Source organism: Gorilla gorilla, chromosome 7, assembly GCF_029281585.2.
Source record: "Gorilla gorilla gorilla isolate KB3781 chromosome 7, NHGRI_mGorGor1-v2.1_pri, whole genome shotgun sequence".
NCBI classification, from domain to species: Eukaryota; Metazoa; Chordata; class Mammalia; order Primates; family Hominidae; genus Gorilla; species Gorilla gorilla.
In genome coordinates, this window is record NC_073231.2 from 84,484,114 (window position 1) to 84,500,992 (window position 16,879).

Consider the following 16,879-nt stretch of genomic DNA (forward strand, 5'->3'; position numbering starts at 1 on the left):
TAAATGTTTTCTGTACTATTTCTAAGATTTTATTCCTCAGAATTAAAATCATAATAAATTAAAGATTCTATGAAACCACAAGTCTCGAAGTGTGGTTCCTAAGCCTGGAGTCTTTTTATGTTCTTTTGTTCTCTCTTTCTCTTTTTCATGAACATTCCTTTAAATGTTATTATTCCTTAAAAATCTCTAAATGTCTCCATTTATATGTAGGCTTATGTCACCATCTTTTTAAAAAAAACATTAACTCTGGTTAGGAACAGGCCATTTATTAAAACAATTGTACCCTGGGGAAAAGGAAATACTCAGACCTTTAAAAAATTACTAGACATTGCCCCTGCTTTGATTCTAGTTCCTAAGGCCCCAGAATGCCATTGTGGTCCCCTAGCCAACCTGGAGGCTTATAGTGATAAGGTAATAGCCAGAATCCCTCTCTCATTGGCTCCAGCTGGCATGTTGACTCACCCCCACATGTAGTTCCTGTGTGTGTAGTTGGAACAGACATACTTGAGAATTGGCAGAATTTGCTCAATGGCACTCTGGACCCATGGGTGTGAGTGCTATCATGGTAAAAGGTGCTAAGTGAAAGTCTCTGGAATTTCCCCTCCCTACCAAAATAGTAAAGCAGGAATAAACCCTCATCTCTGAGAGAGCTGCAGAAGCTAATGCCACATTCAAAAGCTTGAATGAAGTAGGGGTTAGCAATACCTATTTAACTCTCACTTAACTCAGAGGGTGGCTTCCTAGAAATTGTATCAGCCCCTCAGCAGGTGGCATCCCAGTGAGTTGTGTTGGCACCCAAGTGGGGGGCTTCCCAGAAAGTCACACGTCACCCAAGTAGGTTTGTTTCTAGTGATTTTCACCTGCACTCAAGGAGGTGGTTTTTGCTCACAAGTTCCAACCGTTGGCACCTTAACAACTTCTCTGGCACCCAATGGGCCACAGCCACACCCAATGATGCCCACAGTTCAGCTTTGGGGGTTTTTGTGCACTTCTCCTCAGCCCTAGGAGACAGGTAATGGCTACTTCCTAAATATGCTGTTCTTCTATTCTTCAGACTTCTCTTTACCCCTCTTAACAGTTAATCTTTTGGTATCAGTTTATAATTTATTTTATTAAATCTCTTTTTAAGTTAGTGGTGAGATTTCCATTCCCTACTGGACTCTGACTCATACAAGAAACCTCCAGATGTTTTGTTTATACTGAAAGCATAATTTTTCATAAATTATACTTTTGAGGGAATTTTTCCCCGTTGATCCATGTTGCCAAATTTATTATATAAACTTGTTCATATCTTCTTAATATGTAAGATCTATACAATGTTTCCTTTCTAAGTTCTAATACTGATCATTTATGGCTTTGCTATGTTTTTCTTAGTCAGTTTTGATAGAGTAAACCAATTTGATTAATGTTACCAAAGATACAACTTTTGGTTTTGAAAATTTCTTTGTTGTATTGTTTTCATTTTATTAAATTCTGTTCTTTATAATTTATTTACTATCAGTTTCTTTGGTTTTGAATACCTTTTCTTTTTATAACTTATTGAGAAAGATACTTAGATTCTTAATTTTTAATCTTTCTTTTGAATATAGCTATTTAAAATGATAAATTTCCTAAGTATAGCTTTAGCAGCATTTCTTAAATTTTGCATATATTTTCATTGTAATTCAATTCCCAATGTATTCTAATTTCTTCTTTTTTCCTCGCATTTATGGATTTTTTGGAAGTATATTGCTTGATTTCAAGTCATTTGAGAGTCTTTCTAGATTTTTAAACATTGATTTTTAGTTTAATTTTACTGTGCTCAGAAAATGTACTTTAAATATTTTCAGTCCTTAGAAATTCATTGAGATGTTCTTTATGATCCAAATATGATCAAATGGTAAATATCCCATGTGCCCTTGGAGAAAATGTTCATTCAGCAGTTGTTGCATATCATGTTTTATATTTTTCCATTAGGTTGATTTATTCTATTTTGCTACTTAAATCTTACATATCTTTACTGATTTTTTTCCTCTTTAATCTACCAGTTACCAGGAGATATTTGTTAAAATGTTTTACCTTGTGTATTTATTTTTTCTGTCTCTGCTGTCATTTTTTGTTTTAAATATTTTAAGAACATATTATTAGGTAAATATAATTTAGAATTTTTAAACATTCTCATTGGATTAACATATTTATTATTACAAAACGTCCCTGAATATCTTTATTAATGTTTCTTACCTTCAAGTTTGTGTTATTTGCTTAGTGTAGCTATGCCAAGTTTCTTTCTGTTATTTTTATGGTATAAGCTTTTCTATCCTTTTTTTCAATCTTTTTGTGCCATATATTTAAGCTGTGTCTCATTGGCATTATATACATTGGGATTGTTTATTCCGTTTATTCAATCTGAAAATTTTTATTTTTTAAGTAAATAGTTTATTTTTATTTTTAAAGCCTACCATCTTGCTACTTGATTATTAGTAGCTTTTTTCTTTTTTCTTTTTGTCTTTTGCCTTCTTTTGACCAATCACAGTTTTTTCCATTTTGTTTTTTATAGTTCATTATGTATTCTTTTTATTATTCTTTTAATGCTTACCCAGTAAATTATAATGAGTATCTTTCACTTAATAAAGTTACTAGGAATTAGCATTTTCACCAGTGTTTCAATCATTTTCCAGCAATGCATAAACCTTAGATATCTTTACCTCCATTTAGCAACTCCTATGCTTTTTTTAACTTTTAAATCTTACAAGATAATTACTATCATTTACCTTAGTCAGTATTAATTTGTATTTATCCATATATTTACCACTTTTTTTGCTTTTCATTCAGTACTGTATTTCCATATTACCATTTATGGTCTCTTCTTTTGATTAAATAATTCCCTTTAGTGTTTCTTATAGTATAAGTCTGATATAGTATAAGGTGATGAATTATTTCACTTTCTGTATTTCTGGTAATGTTTGTATTTTGCCTTTATTTATAAAGGATATTTTCACTGGGTCTAGGATGCTGGCCGGTTAGTTTTCTTCTTTTTCAAACCTTAAAATGTTTTATTCCACTGACCTATGACTTTCATTGTTTCAATTAAAAAGTCAGCTATAAATTTTATCATAGCTTCATTGAGGATAATGTGTCTTTTTTGTCTGGATGTCTTTAAGATGTTCTATTTTAGTTTAATACAAAGAAATTTTACCATGATGTGTTTAGGAGTTCTTTTTTTCCACGTTTGAGGTACACAAATATTCTTGAATGCGTGGGTCAATGTCTTCAGTTTAGAGTAATTCTTGGTTAGTATTTCCATAAAATTCTATCCCACTTGCTCTATCTTTTCTGTCTTTCTGGGGATCTAATTACATTTTAGGCATTATCACCATGTCTCCTATACATGTTTATGCATGTTTTCTTTTTTTCTCTATGCTATACTCTGATTTTATTCTGCTAACATTTTTTCCAGTTCTCTAATTTTACCTCCTTTTTTACCCAAACAACTGTTAAACATGTCTCTTACATTTATAATTTTACTTCTTGTATTTTTAAAATAGTTTTGGGATAAATGATCATTTTCTGGTAAATTTCTCCATCTTGTCATCCAATGTCTTGAACGTGGTAATTAGAGTGATTTTAAAGTCCATGTCTTATGTATGATATCTAGATTGCCTGTGGGCCATCTCCATTATCTATTTTTTTCTCGGTTTCTGGTTTATTATTATTTTTTTGAGTTTCTCTGTTGCTGCCATTCATGATAATTATTTACCTATTTATTTCTGGCAGGGGTAAAAAACGAATAAGAGATGGTCAACATTTTTATAACTCAGAAAAGAAGAAAACAAAGTTTGCTGCCCTACCTAAAGAGTAAATAAAGGCAGAGATAATATTGAGTCTAACCATTTTTCTTGAGTGCTTGATACGGTGTATAAAGAGCATAGAAAAGCTCTGAATAATGTTAACTTCTAGCAGAGAGAATTTATCTTTTTTTTTTCTTATAGGCAGTTACAGTAGGAATTGATCATCTTCATATAGTTAGGGAACAGGAGACACTGAACTGGATTTCAGATGCTGTGAGAAGTGCTCCATTCCTAGTTTGATGTAATCCTAAAGTAGGGCCTTTCGAGGACCCCAGTGGAAACAAGAGATGGTTTTGGGGGTCTATTCCCCTTTCCAGGATTTGAATGCCATCTTTCTAGCACTATGAGAAGGGCAAAAGCTCTGCTTACCTTTCTAGCTTTTTAGCTAATGCTTTTTTCTTAGATGCTCAGCCTCTCATGCTGAAAATATTGGGAATAAATAAATTTCTCAAGGAGAAAAGCAGCACAGGACCTGCTTTCCAGTTCTTTTCTCCTGAACTGAGTCCCCTCAAAACCTGGCTACCTTGATAGCCCCCTGTCCAATTGTTTTCTTTCTGCCAGGACCATGAGTCTGCTGAAAACTAGAGCCTTACAGTTCAACCTGATCTTTTGTCCAGTACCGCGTACTAACTGGCAGATGCCCTAAGGAAAAAGTGGCAGAAAATGGTAAGCTTACCTCAAAGTTTTTCTTTTTACTTGGATCGTAGCCTTTCAAGGTCTTACTGACTTCGTTGCTCTCTGATTACTTCAAATAGATACTTTTAAAAATGTTTATCTGGTTTTAATTTTTTTCTTGGAGTGAGGGTTGGTCTGCTACAGCTACTCTTTCACAGTCATAATCTAAAATTTGAAAGAATAATGTCATATAAATATCAGAATTGCCAGTTTCTCTTAAAAATTAAAAAAAAATCTAGCAACTTCGAGCCTGCATTCTTGCATGACAGCAAAGGCTGGAGGCAAGTAGCCCCTGTCTTTTTCATTTCAGTTATATGCTCTCCAGTATTTTTTTTTTTGTCTGCCTAACTAAGGGATCCCTGAGAGTGAAAAAAGAAGACAGTCCGTGATCAAGCTTTGAGTGATTCCAATACTTAATTATGTTGTAGAAAAGGAGAATCAATAGTAATGTGAGAACGCACAGCCAGAGAAGTGAAAGAAATACTAGACGATTGTTATATCATGGAGGTGGAGGGAAGACAGTGTTTCAGGTTGGAGAAGGAGGATCAACTGTACTGAGTCCTGCTAAGGCTTCAAGTCAGGCTAGCACGAAATATTCTAGTATCCTGAGTGACACAAATGTCATTGGTGATCTTAGGAAGAGCATTCTTAGTAGATTTATAGCCAGCTTGGGTGGTTTGAGTAGTGAATCAGAGATGCTGAAATAAAGTACTGAATATAGACAACTAGTTACCAAGTTTGTGACGAGAAGGCAAGAGAAAGGATGGGGGCAGGAGAAAATACGTGTCGTTGAGCAATAAATAGAAGAGTGGTCCTTCTTTACTGCCTCCTTAGCACATAAGCTGGCCTTTCCCATTTTCTTGCCAGATGAAATGCTGCAAAGACATTTTCTTGAAGGCAAAGAAGAGTAAAAGAGCTGGTCAGCATTTCCATATCTCAGAAAAGGAGGAAGCAAGGCTTGCTGGGCTATCTGGTGGCTAATTTAGGTTGCTAGAGAAAAGAGTAAATTAAGGCAGAAAAAAAGACTGACTCCCACCATCCGCCTGACCTGAGGAGTCACTGCATTTGTATGGTATGAAGTCATCTTTCCTGCCTTTAGAAAAGGCAGCACTCAGAAGACAGCAGCACAGGGGCTGCCTTATTTTTTCTTTTCAAAAACAAGAGGAGGGCTGGGACATTTCCCCGCTAGCTTCAGGGATCTGTTAATTGGCTCCCCAGTAAAATTACAGAAGCAGCCTGCCTGATAATGATTGTAAATGACACAGACGATCAGGTTTACCTTGGGACGTCCCCAGGGGACTTGCAGCTAGTTTAGTCTGACTTAGCATCAGCTGCTCAGGTTCCTTTCTTCTCAGCATGCCGTGGCTGGCCTCATCCTGTAGTCTTTCAAACCTAATTAGTGTTAGGGCCTTTCCTCGCCGGCTCCCTCCCATCCCCAGCAGCCCTTCATTCTTCTCACTGCCTCCTTTCCTTCTCACTGTTCAGAGCGCCCTGTGCATGCAAATCAAGGAACTGACTTGAGAGGACTTTCAGAGCTCTGGCTCTTGTGTTTCTTTGGCCTGGAAGAAACAACTCCTAAGTTTTGAGCTGTAAGTTGTTTTTCCTCCAGGAAAATATACATCAACCTCATTGAAGTTTAACCTTCCTTAACTCCTTTATGGTTTGAAGGTATGCAGCTTGAGAATTTTATAATTAATTGGAGGTGTTGGTATATGTCTTAAATAGAAGTTAACATGCCAAATAGCAGAATGTTGGTGGAGGTCGTTTCATCAAAACCAAACCTCCAGATCTTTTTAATTTTTCGTAAACTACTGTGTGTGTGTATCTATATCTATATGCATATGCATATTTGTGTATATATATTTGTGTATGTGTGTGTATGTACTATATGACACATATATATTGCATACACACATTCACATGTATATGTTACTATAATGAGGTAGTTTTCATTGAAACCAAACCTCCAGATCTTTTTAATTTTTCAGAAACCACTGTGTGTGTTTCTGTATTTATATGTGTATGCATATATGTGTATATATATTAGTATATGTATGTGTGCATGTGTATTATATGACACACATATATTGCATAAATACATGCACATGTATATATCCCTTGAAAATATTACTTTTCAAACTTTAATGTATAAATCATTTATCAATCTTGTTAAAATCCAGATTCTGATTCAGTAGGCCAGGGATGGGGCTCGCTTTCAGGTAACATAGATGTTGCTGGTTGGGGGACCATATTTTGAACAGCACATCTTAAAGAGATTTTCATGTGTTGCCTCCAGCTTCTTCATCTTACCCTACTCTTCAGTTCTGTTCAAATATTGCTCCAGTATTTCTTTAGGCTACTTAAACAAAACAATCATTTGATGGAGGATGTTTTCCCTATTTCTCAAAATAACAAATGGTTAGCTATTGAGTAAAGCAGAGTCTTGATTTGTGTTCTGGTTTCCTGTTCCAGACAAGTTTGTTGGGAAATATGAAGACCGATGCAAAATTCCTTTAGACTTATGTCAGTTTACTCCACTATTCTTTCTCTTATTTACTATAATAAATTGAACGACTAGCTTATTAATTTTTAAGATTTCATCTATTCATACATATGCAGATAAAGTTACAAATTCACTTCTTTCTACTAATTTATATGTATGTAACAATTTATTTTATTGTGGTCAAAAACACATAACATAAAATTTACCACCTTAACGATTTTTAAGTTTACAGTAAAGTATTACTAACTATATGCACACTGTTGTGCAACAGATCTTGGGAACTTTTTCGTCTTGCAAAACTAAAACTCTATACCCATTAAACAAACTCCCCTTTACCCTCTCCCCCAGCCACTTGCAACCACCATTCTACTCTCTAAGAGTTTGACTTTTGATGCCATATATTAGTGGAATCATGCAGTATTTGTCTTTTTGTAGCTGGTTTCTTTCACTTAGTTTAATATCCTCAAGGTTTGTCTATGTCGTAGCATGGATACAGTATTTTCTTTCTTATTAAGGTTAAATAATATTTCATTGTATGCCTATACCACATTTTCTTTATCCATTCATCTGCTGATGGACATTTAAGTTGCTTTCACTTCTTAGCTATTGTGAATAATGCTGCAATAAGCATGGGCATATGCAATATCCCTTTGAAATACTGTTTTCATTTTTTATTGGATAATCAGAAGTGGGACTACTGGATTATATGGTAATTCAAGTTTTAACTTTTTGAAGAACTTCCACACTGTTTTCCATAGTGGCTACAACATTTTACATTGCCACTAACAGTGCACAAGGGTTCCAATTTCTCCATGTCCTTGCCAACACTTGTTATTTTCTGTTTGTTGTTTGCTTGTTTTTTTTAAGACAGGGTCTCACTCTGTTGTGCAGGCTGGTGTGAGTGCAGTGGTGCAATCATAGCTCACTGCAGCCTTGATCTGGGCTCAAGCAGTCCTCCCACCTCAGCCTCCCAAGTAGCTGGGACCACACCAGGTGCATAGCAGGTGCACACCACCACAGTTGGCTAATTTTTGTTTGTTTGTTTTGTAGAGACAGGGTCTTGCTTTGCTGCCTGGACTAGTCTCAAACTCTTGAGCTCAAGCTATCCTCCCACCTCAGCCTCCCTTAAAATGCTGGGATGAGAGGAGTGAGCCACCTTACCTGTTGTACAATTCATGGTGTACATAGTGATGTTTCAATACATAAAATGTATAGTGATTAAATTAGGGTAATTAGCCCATCCATCATCTCAAATATTTATCATTTTTTGTGTGTGTTGGGAACATTTAAAGTCCTCTCTTATACATATTTGAAAGTATATAATAATGCACTGTTAACTATAGTCATCCTACAGTGCTATAGAGCAATATAACTTATTCTTCCTATCTAGCTGTCATTTCGTATCCTTAACCAATTCCTTTCTACCCCACTCCCACCCCCTCCTTTTCTCACCCTCTGGTAACCTCTATTCTACTCTTTACTTCCATAAAATCAACTTGTGAAGCTTCTGCATGTGAGTAAGAACATGCGGTATTTTTTTGTTCATGGTTTATTTCACTTAAAATGATGTCCTCCAGGCTCAATCATGTTGCCGTAAATGACAGGATTTTATTCTTTTTAAAAAATGGCTGAAGAGTACTTCATTGTTGATATCTACCACATTTTCTTTACCTGTTCATCTATTGATGTACACTTAGGTTGATTCCATATCTTTACTTTTGTGAACAGTGCTGCAAACAACATGGGAGTGAAGCCATCTCTTCAACATACTGATTTCCTTTCCTTTGGATATATAACCAGCAGTGGGATTGCTGGAGCATATGGTTCTTGTACTAATTTTCTGAGGAATCTCCATACTGTTCTACATAATAGGTATACTAGTTTATATTCCCACAAACAGCGTATAAGAGGTCCCTTTCTCCCCACACTCACCAGCATTTGTTGTTGTTTTTTATTGTCTTTTTGATAGTAGCCATTCTAAGTGGGTTGAGATGGTATCTCATTGTGGTTTTGATTTACATTTCCCTGATAATTAGTGATGCTGAGCATTTTTCCATATATTTGTTAGCCATTTGCATGTCTTCTTTTAAGAAATGTCTATTTGGATTATTTGCTGTATTTTTAACCTGATGACTTTTTTTTTCTCTTGAGTTTCTTATATATTCTGGATATGAATCTCATGTCAAATAAATAGTTTGCAAATATTTTCTCCCATTCTGTAGGTTATCTTTTCACTGTATTGATTGTTTTCATTGCTGTGCAGACACTTTTAAGTTAGATATAATCTCATTTGTTTATTTTTGCTTTTGTTGCCTGTGCTTTTGAGGTCTTATTTATACAATCATTTTTCATACCAATGTCCTGAAGAATTTATCCTTTGTTATTTTATAGTTGTTTTATAGTTTTGGGTCTTACATTTAAGTCGTTACTCCATTTTGAGTTGATTTTTGTATGAGGTAAGAGATAGGAGTCTTGTTTCATTCTTATGCATATAGATATACAGTTTTCTCAGCATCACTTGTTGAAGAGACTGTCCTTTCCCTAATGAATGTTCTTAGTGCCATTGTCAAGAATCAGTAAGCTGTAAATACGTGTCTTTATTTCTGGGTTATGTATTTCATTTCACTGATCTATGTATCCATTTATTTCTGGGTTATATATTTCATTTCACTAATCTATGTATCCATTTTATACCAATACAATGCTCTTTTGTTTATCATGCATAGCTTTGTAGTATATTTTGAGGTCTGGTAGTATAATGCCTCCAGCTTCGCTCCTTTTGCTCAGGATTGCTTTGGCTATTTGAGAACTTTTGTGGTTCCATACAAATTTTAGAATTGTTTTTGCTATTTCTGTGAAAAATGTCATTGGTATTTTGATAGAGAGTGCATTAAATCCCTAGACTGTTTTGGGTAGTATGATCATTTTAACAAAATGAATTCTCCCAGGTCATGAACGTGGGATTTCCATTTGCTTACATCTTCAGTTTCTTTTATCAGTGTATTATAGTTTTCCTGGTAGACACCTTTCACCTCCTTGGTTAAACTTATTCCTAGGTTTTTCTTTTTTTAGCTATTGTAAATGGGATTTTTTTAAAATTTATTTTTCAACTAGTTTGTTGGTGTGTAAAAACACTACTGATTGTTAATGTTGTTTTTGTGTCCTGTAAATTTACTGAATTTGTTTATCAGTTCTAAGAGTATTTTGCTGGAGTCTTCAGGTTTTTCTATATATATTACTATGTTGTCCGCAAACAGGAACAATTGTATTTCCTATTTTTCAATTTGGATGCTCTTTATTTATTTCTCTTGCCTAACTGCTCTGGCTAGGACCTTTAGTACTATGTTGAATTAGAATGGAGAGAGTGAACATCCTTGTCTTGTCCTAGTTTTTAGAGGAAAAGCTTTGATCTTTTCCCATTAAATATAATGTTAGCTCTCGGTTTATAATATGTGGCCTTTATTGTGTTCAGGTACATTCTTTCTACACCTAATTTATTGAGAGTTTTTATCATGAAAGGATGCTGAATTATATCAAATATTTCCTGCATCTATTGAAACGATCATATTGTTTTTGTTCTTCATTCTGTTGATGAGTTATATCACATTTATTGATTTGCATATGTTGAACCATTTTTGCATCCCTGAGGTAAATCTCACTTGATTATCGTGTATAATCTTTTCGACGTGCTGTGGAATTCTATCTGCTAGGTTTTTTTTGAGAATTTTTGCATCTATGTTCATCACAAATATTGGCCTGTAGTGTTGTTGTTGTGTCTTTATCTGGTGTTAGTATCAGGGTTAAAGTGGCCTTGCAGAATGAATTTGGAAGAATTAGCCTCCCTTCAGTTTTTTGGAATAATTTAAGAAGAATTAGTATTAGCTTTTTAAAAAACATTTGGTAGAATTCAGAAGTGAAGCCATTGGTCCTGGGTTTTCTCCTTTGGGGACTTTTTTTTTTTTTTTTTGAGACGGAGTCTCCCTCAGTAGCCCAGGCTGGAGTACAGTGGCGTGATCCCGGCTCAAGATTCATGCCATTCTCCTGCCTCAGCCTCCCGAGTAGCTGGGACTACAGGCATCTGCCACCATGCCGGGCTAATTTTTTTTTATTTTTAGTAGAGACAGGGTTTCACTATGCTAGCTAGGATGGTCTTGATCTCCTGACCCCGTGATCCGCCCGCCTCTGCCTCCCAATGTGCTGGGACCACAGGCATGAGCCACTGCACCCAGCCCCTTTGTAGACTTTTTATTGCTGATTCAACCTTATTACTCATTATTGGTCTGTTTCAGTTTTCTATATTTTCTTGGTTCAATCTTGGTAGGTTGTATGTATCTGGGAATTTATCCATTTCCTCTAGATTTTCAAATGTTTTGGTCTGTAGTTGTTAGTAATAGCCTCTAGTGATTCTTTCTATTTCTGTTGGTATCAGGTGTAACATTTTTCTTCATTTCTGATTTTATTAATTTGAGTTTTCTCTTTTTTTCTTAGTATAGCTAAAGATTTTTCAAAAAAAATTTTAAAAAATTATTATTATTTTACACTTTTAAGTGCAGGGGGTACACGTGCAGATTTGCTATACAGGTGACTTGCATGTCACTGGGGTTTGGTGTACAAATGATTTTGTTACCCAATAGTGAACATAGTACCCAATATGTAGTTTTTCCACCCTCATCCTCCTTCCACCCTCCCCACTCAAACAGGCTGTGGTGTCTATTGTTCCCATCTCTGTGCCCATGGGTACTCCATGTTTAGCTCCCACTTATAAGTGAGAACACGCAGTACTTTGGTGTTCTGTTCCTAAATTAATTCATTTAGGATAATGGCCATCAACTGCATCCATGTTGCTGCTAAATACATGAGTTTATTCTTTTATGGCTGCATAGTATTCCATGGTGCATATATATATTTTCTTTATCCATCCCACCATTGATGGGCATCTACGTTGATTCTGTGTCTTTACTATTGTAAATAGTGTTGCAATAAATATATGAGTTTATGATTTTTTTGGTAGAATGATTTATATTCCGTTGGGCATATAGCCAGTAATGGGATTGCTGGTCGAATAGTAGTTCTCATTTAAGTTCTTTGAGAAATACCCAAACTTATTTCCTTAGTGCCTGAACTAATTTACATTCCCACAACAGTGCATAAGCATTCCTATTACTCTGCAACCTTGCCAGCATCTGCTATTTTTTGACTTTTTAATAATAGCCATCTGAGTGGTATGAGATGGTATCTCACTGTGGTTTTGATTTGCCTTTCTCTAATGATTAGTGATGTTGTGCATTTTTTTTGTATGCTTGTTGTCCACCTGTATGCCTTCTTTGAGAAGTGTCTGTTCATGTTCTTTGCCCATTTTTAAATGGGCTTGTTTTTTTCTTGTTGATTTAAGTTTCTTATGGATTCTAGATGTTAGGCCTTTGTCTAATACATAGTTTGCAAATGTTTTCTCTTATTATGTAGGCTGTTTATTATGCTGATAATTTCTTTTGCTGTGCAGAAGCTCTTTGGTTTACTTAGGTCCAACTTGTCCATTTTTGTTTTTGCTGCAATTGCTTTTGGGGATTTCGTTGTGAAATCTTTGCCAAAGCCTATGTCTAGAATGGTATTTCCTAGGTTTACTTCCAGGATTTTTATAGTTTCAGGTCTTACATTTAAGTCTTTAATCTGTCTTGCATTGATTTTTTTGCATATGGTAAAAGTAAGGGGTCCATTATCAATCTTCTGCATGTGGCAAGCCAGTTATTCTAGCACCATTTATTGAATAGGGAGTCTTTTCCCCATTGCTTGTTATTGTCATCTTTGTTCCAGTTCAGATGGTTGTAGGTGTACGGCTTTATTTTTTGGCTTCTTATCATTTTTCATTTGTCTATGTGTCTGTTTTTGTACCAGTACCATGCTGTTTTGTTTACAGTAGCCTTGTGGAATAGTATGAAGTCAGGTATGTGATGCCTTTGACTTTGTTCTTTTTATTTAGGATTGCTTTGCTATTCAAGCTCTTTTTGGGTTTCATATTAATTTTAGAATAGTCTTTTCTAAATCTGTGAAAAAAATGATGTTGGTAGTTGAATAAAAATAGCATTGAGTCTGTAAATTGCCCTTGGCAGTATAGCCATTTTAAGAATATTGATTATTCTTATCCGTAAGCATGGAATGATTTTCTATTTGTTAGTGTCATCTATGATTTCTTTCAGCAGTGTTTTGTAATTCTCCCTGTAGAGATCTTTTACCTCCCTGCTTAGCTGTATTCCTAGGTATTTAATCTTTTTGTGGCAGTTGTGAATGGAATTGCATTCTTGATTTGGCTCTCAGCCTAAATATTATTGATGTATAGAAATGCTACTGATTTTTGTAAGTTGATGTTGTATCCTGAAACTTTAATGAAGTTGTTTTTCAGTTCTAGGAGCCTTTGGGCAAATACTATGGGTATTTCTAGTTGTAGTGTGATATCTTCAGTGAAGAAAGATAGTTTGACTTCCCCTCTTCCTATTTGCATGCCTTTTATTCCTTTCTCTTACCTGATTGCTCTGGCTAGGACTTCCAGTATTATGTTGAATAGGAGTGGTGAGACAGGGCATCCTTGTCTCATTTCAGTTCTCAAGGTGAATTCTTCCAGCTTTTGCCCATTCAATGTGATGTTGGTTGTGTGTTTGTCATAGATGGCTCTTGTAATTTTGAGGTATGTTCCTTTTATACCTAGTTTGTTGAGGGTTTTTAACATGAGGGATGTTAAATTTTATTGAAAGTCTTTTCTTCATCTATTGAGATGATGATGTGGTTTTTATTTTATGTTTTGTTTATGTGATGTGATAGTCTCAGTTTTGTTTATTTCTGCTGTGATCTTTATTACTTCTTTCCTTCTCTAATTTTGGGTTTGGTTTGTTATTGTTTTCTAGTTCCTTGAAGTGCCTTCTTAGGTGGTTTATTTGAAATACTCCTACTTTTCAATGTAGGCATTTATTTATTACTATAAACCTGTCTCTTAATACTGCTTTTTTGTGTCCCATTGGTTTTTGTATGTTGTATTCCTATGTCAATTTGTTTCTAGAAATTTTAAATTTTCTTCTTAATTTCCTCCTTGATTTATTGGTTACTCAGAAATATAGTGTTGAATTTTTATGTATTTGTATATTTGTGAATATTCTTGTTAATGATTTCTAGCTTTTTTCCATTGTGGTCAGAAAAAAAATACATGGTATGATTTTAATTTTTTTTTAATTTTTGAGACTTGATTTTTGTCATAACATATAGTTAATTTAGGAGAATATTCCATGTGCTGAGAAATAGAATGTGTATTCTGCAGCTATTGGGTGAAAACTTCTATAAATGTGTTAGGTCAATTTTGCCTATGGTGCACCTTAAATTTGGTGTTTCTTTGTTCATTTTCTGTTTAGATGATCTGTCTAATACTGAGAATTGGATGTTGAAGTCCCCAACTATTATTGTTCTGGAATGTCTCTCACTCTTTAGATATAATAATATTTGCTTTATATACCTGGGTGCTCTGGTGTTAATGCCTATATATTTTCATTTGTTATATACACTTGCTGAATTGATCCCTTTATTGTTACATAATATTCTTCTTTGTCTCTTTTTACAGTTTTTGATGTAAAGTCTGTTTTATCTGACATAAATGTAGCTACTCCTGCTTGCTTTTTGTACTCATTTGATATTCCAAGGAATATCTTTTTTCATCACTCCACTTTCAGTCTATTTGTGTCCATATGGTGAATTGAGTTCTCATAGGCAGCATATAGTCATGCCTGTTTATTTTTTCAACCCATTTGGCCAGTCTATGTCTTTTAATTGAGAAATCAATTTACATCAAAGTTATTGATAGGGGAGGACTTACTCCTATCATTTTATTGTTTTCTGGTTGTTTTGTATATCCTTTTAAAATTTCCTCCTCTATTATTGTTTATCATTGTGGTTTGGTGGTTTTTCTGTCACAATAAGATTTGATTCCTTTTTTCTTTTTGTATCTGCTTTACAGGTGAGTTTTAGAATTTTTGTGTGTTTTCATGATGATTGTTATTGCCTTTTTACTTCCAAATGTAGGACTCTCTTAAGTGATTCTTGTAAGACTGGTCCAGTGGTGATAAATTCCCTCAGTCTTTGCCTGTCTGGAAAAGACTACTTCATTTCTGAATAATAGATTTGCTGGATACAGTGTTCTTGGTTGGCAGATTTATTTTCTTTCAGCACTTTGACTGTATAATCCCATTTTTTTTGACCTGTAAGATTTCTGATGAGAAATCTGCACTAGTCTAATGGAGATTCCTTTATATGTGACTTCACATTTTTATCTTGCTATTTTTAGAATTCTTTGACTTAAGAAAATTTGACTATAACATGCCTCAGAGAGGATCTGTTGAAGGTATTTGGGGATTTTTGTTGTTTCTGGAACAGATGTCCATCTCTCTCCCTAGACTTGGCAAGTTTTCAGCTATTATTTCATTTTGTATGCTTCCTATGACTTTTCCTGTCTATTCTCTTTCTGAAACTCATATAATATGAATATTTGTTTGCTTATTGGTGCCCCATAAATCCTATAGACTTTCTTCATTCTTTTAAGTTCTTTTTTCTTTTTCTTTTACATCTGTCTGCATTATTTCAAAAGATCTGTCTTCCAGTTCAGAAAGTCTTTCTGTTATTTGGTCTAGTATTTCATAGAGGCTCTGGACATTTTTATTTTATTCATTAAGTTCTTCTGCACTAAGATTTCTGTTTGGTTCTTTCTTATGGTATTTATTGCTGTTGAGTTTCTCATTTAGATCATGGATATTTTTCCTGATTCATCAAATTGCCTACCTTTATTCTCTTGTGTTTTACCGTGTGTCTTTAAGATTATCATTTTGATTTCCTTTTGTAGCATTTTGTATATTTCCTTTTATTTGTGATCTGTTCCTAGATAATTATTTTGTTTCCTTGGTAGTGTCATGTTTTCTTGTTTTTCCATGTCATTTCAAGAGTGTTACTCGTTTGGAACTGGATGTTTCTTTATTACATTTTCAGTTTCAAATTTCTGCCACACATGGCATAAATTTGAATATTACATCAGCACATTATATGAGCTTTGGGCTTCAATTTCTCATGATAGGTGTTTTTCATACCCAGATTCCTAAGCAAAGATAAATGTTCTTGGTCCTCTTTTGGCCAGTGGAAGGAGGCTATCTATTGCTTCTTGCTCAGATGGGCTGGTCCTTCCCAGCTTAAAGTTATATTGGTTCTCAGTTCCCATCTCATCTTATGGCTCCCCCATGACATCATAATCCCAGCCACTGACTAAACAGTCCTACATATTAGTCCTGTATCTCTCACAGACACCCTCTCTGGCTATGACTTCCCTCCTACTTCTGCCTGGGAGTTTTCTTTCTTTTTAAATAACTACTATAGACCAGGTGTGGTGGCTCATGCCTGTAATTCCTACAATGTAATTTCAGCACTTTGGGAGGCTGAAGTGGGCAGATCACTTGAAGTCAGAAATTCGAGACCACCCTGGCCAACATAGTGAAACACCGTCTCTATTAAAAATACAAAAATTAGCTGGGTGTGGTGGCAGGTGCCTGTAGTCTCAGATACTCAGGAGGCTGAGGCAGGAGAATCACTTGAAACTGGGAGGCAGAGGTTGCAGTGAGCCGAGATTATGACACTGCACTCCATTCCAGCCTGAGTGACAGAGTGAGATGCCATCTCAAAAAAAAAAAAAGGAACTGCTATATATATATTTAAAATTTATTATAGTTTACCTAGCATTTCTGAGTGTTTCTAGCAGAGAGAAAATCCATTTGAATTCAGTTAGTTATACTTCTGAAACCCTAAGTGCCACACTGATCTTTGAAAAATATACAGTTGACCCTTGAACAATACAGGG

The 16,879-nt window shown here is 34.9% G+C and overlaps 1 long non-coding RNA gene across 1 annotated transcript in view; it reads left to right on the forward strand.

Annotated features, from left to right (window-relative positions):
• Nucleotides 1-802: 802 nt before the first annotated feature.
• The window catches only part of LOC129524122 (uncharacterized), a 30,402-nt gene continuing 14,325 nt past the window's right edge, over nt 803-16,879 (forward strand). Inside the window, exons 1-2 of the long non-coding RNA XR_008667784.2 lie at nt 803-1,012; nt 4,389-4,493. This is a non-coding gene — a long non-coding RNA (uncharacterized lncRNA). The remainder of the gene's footprint in view (nt 1,013-4,388; nt 4,494-16,879) is intronic.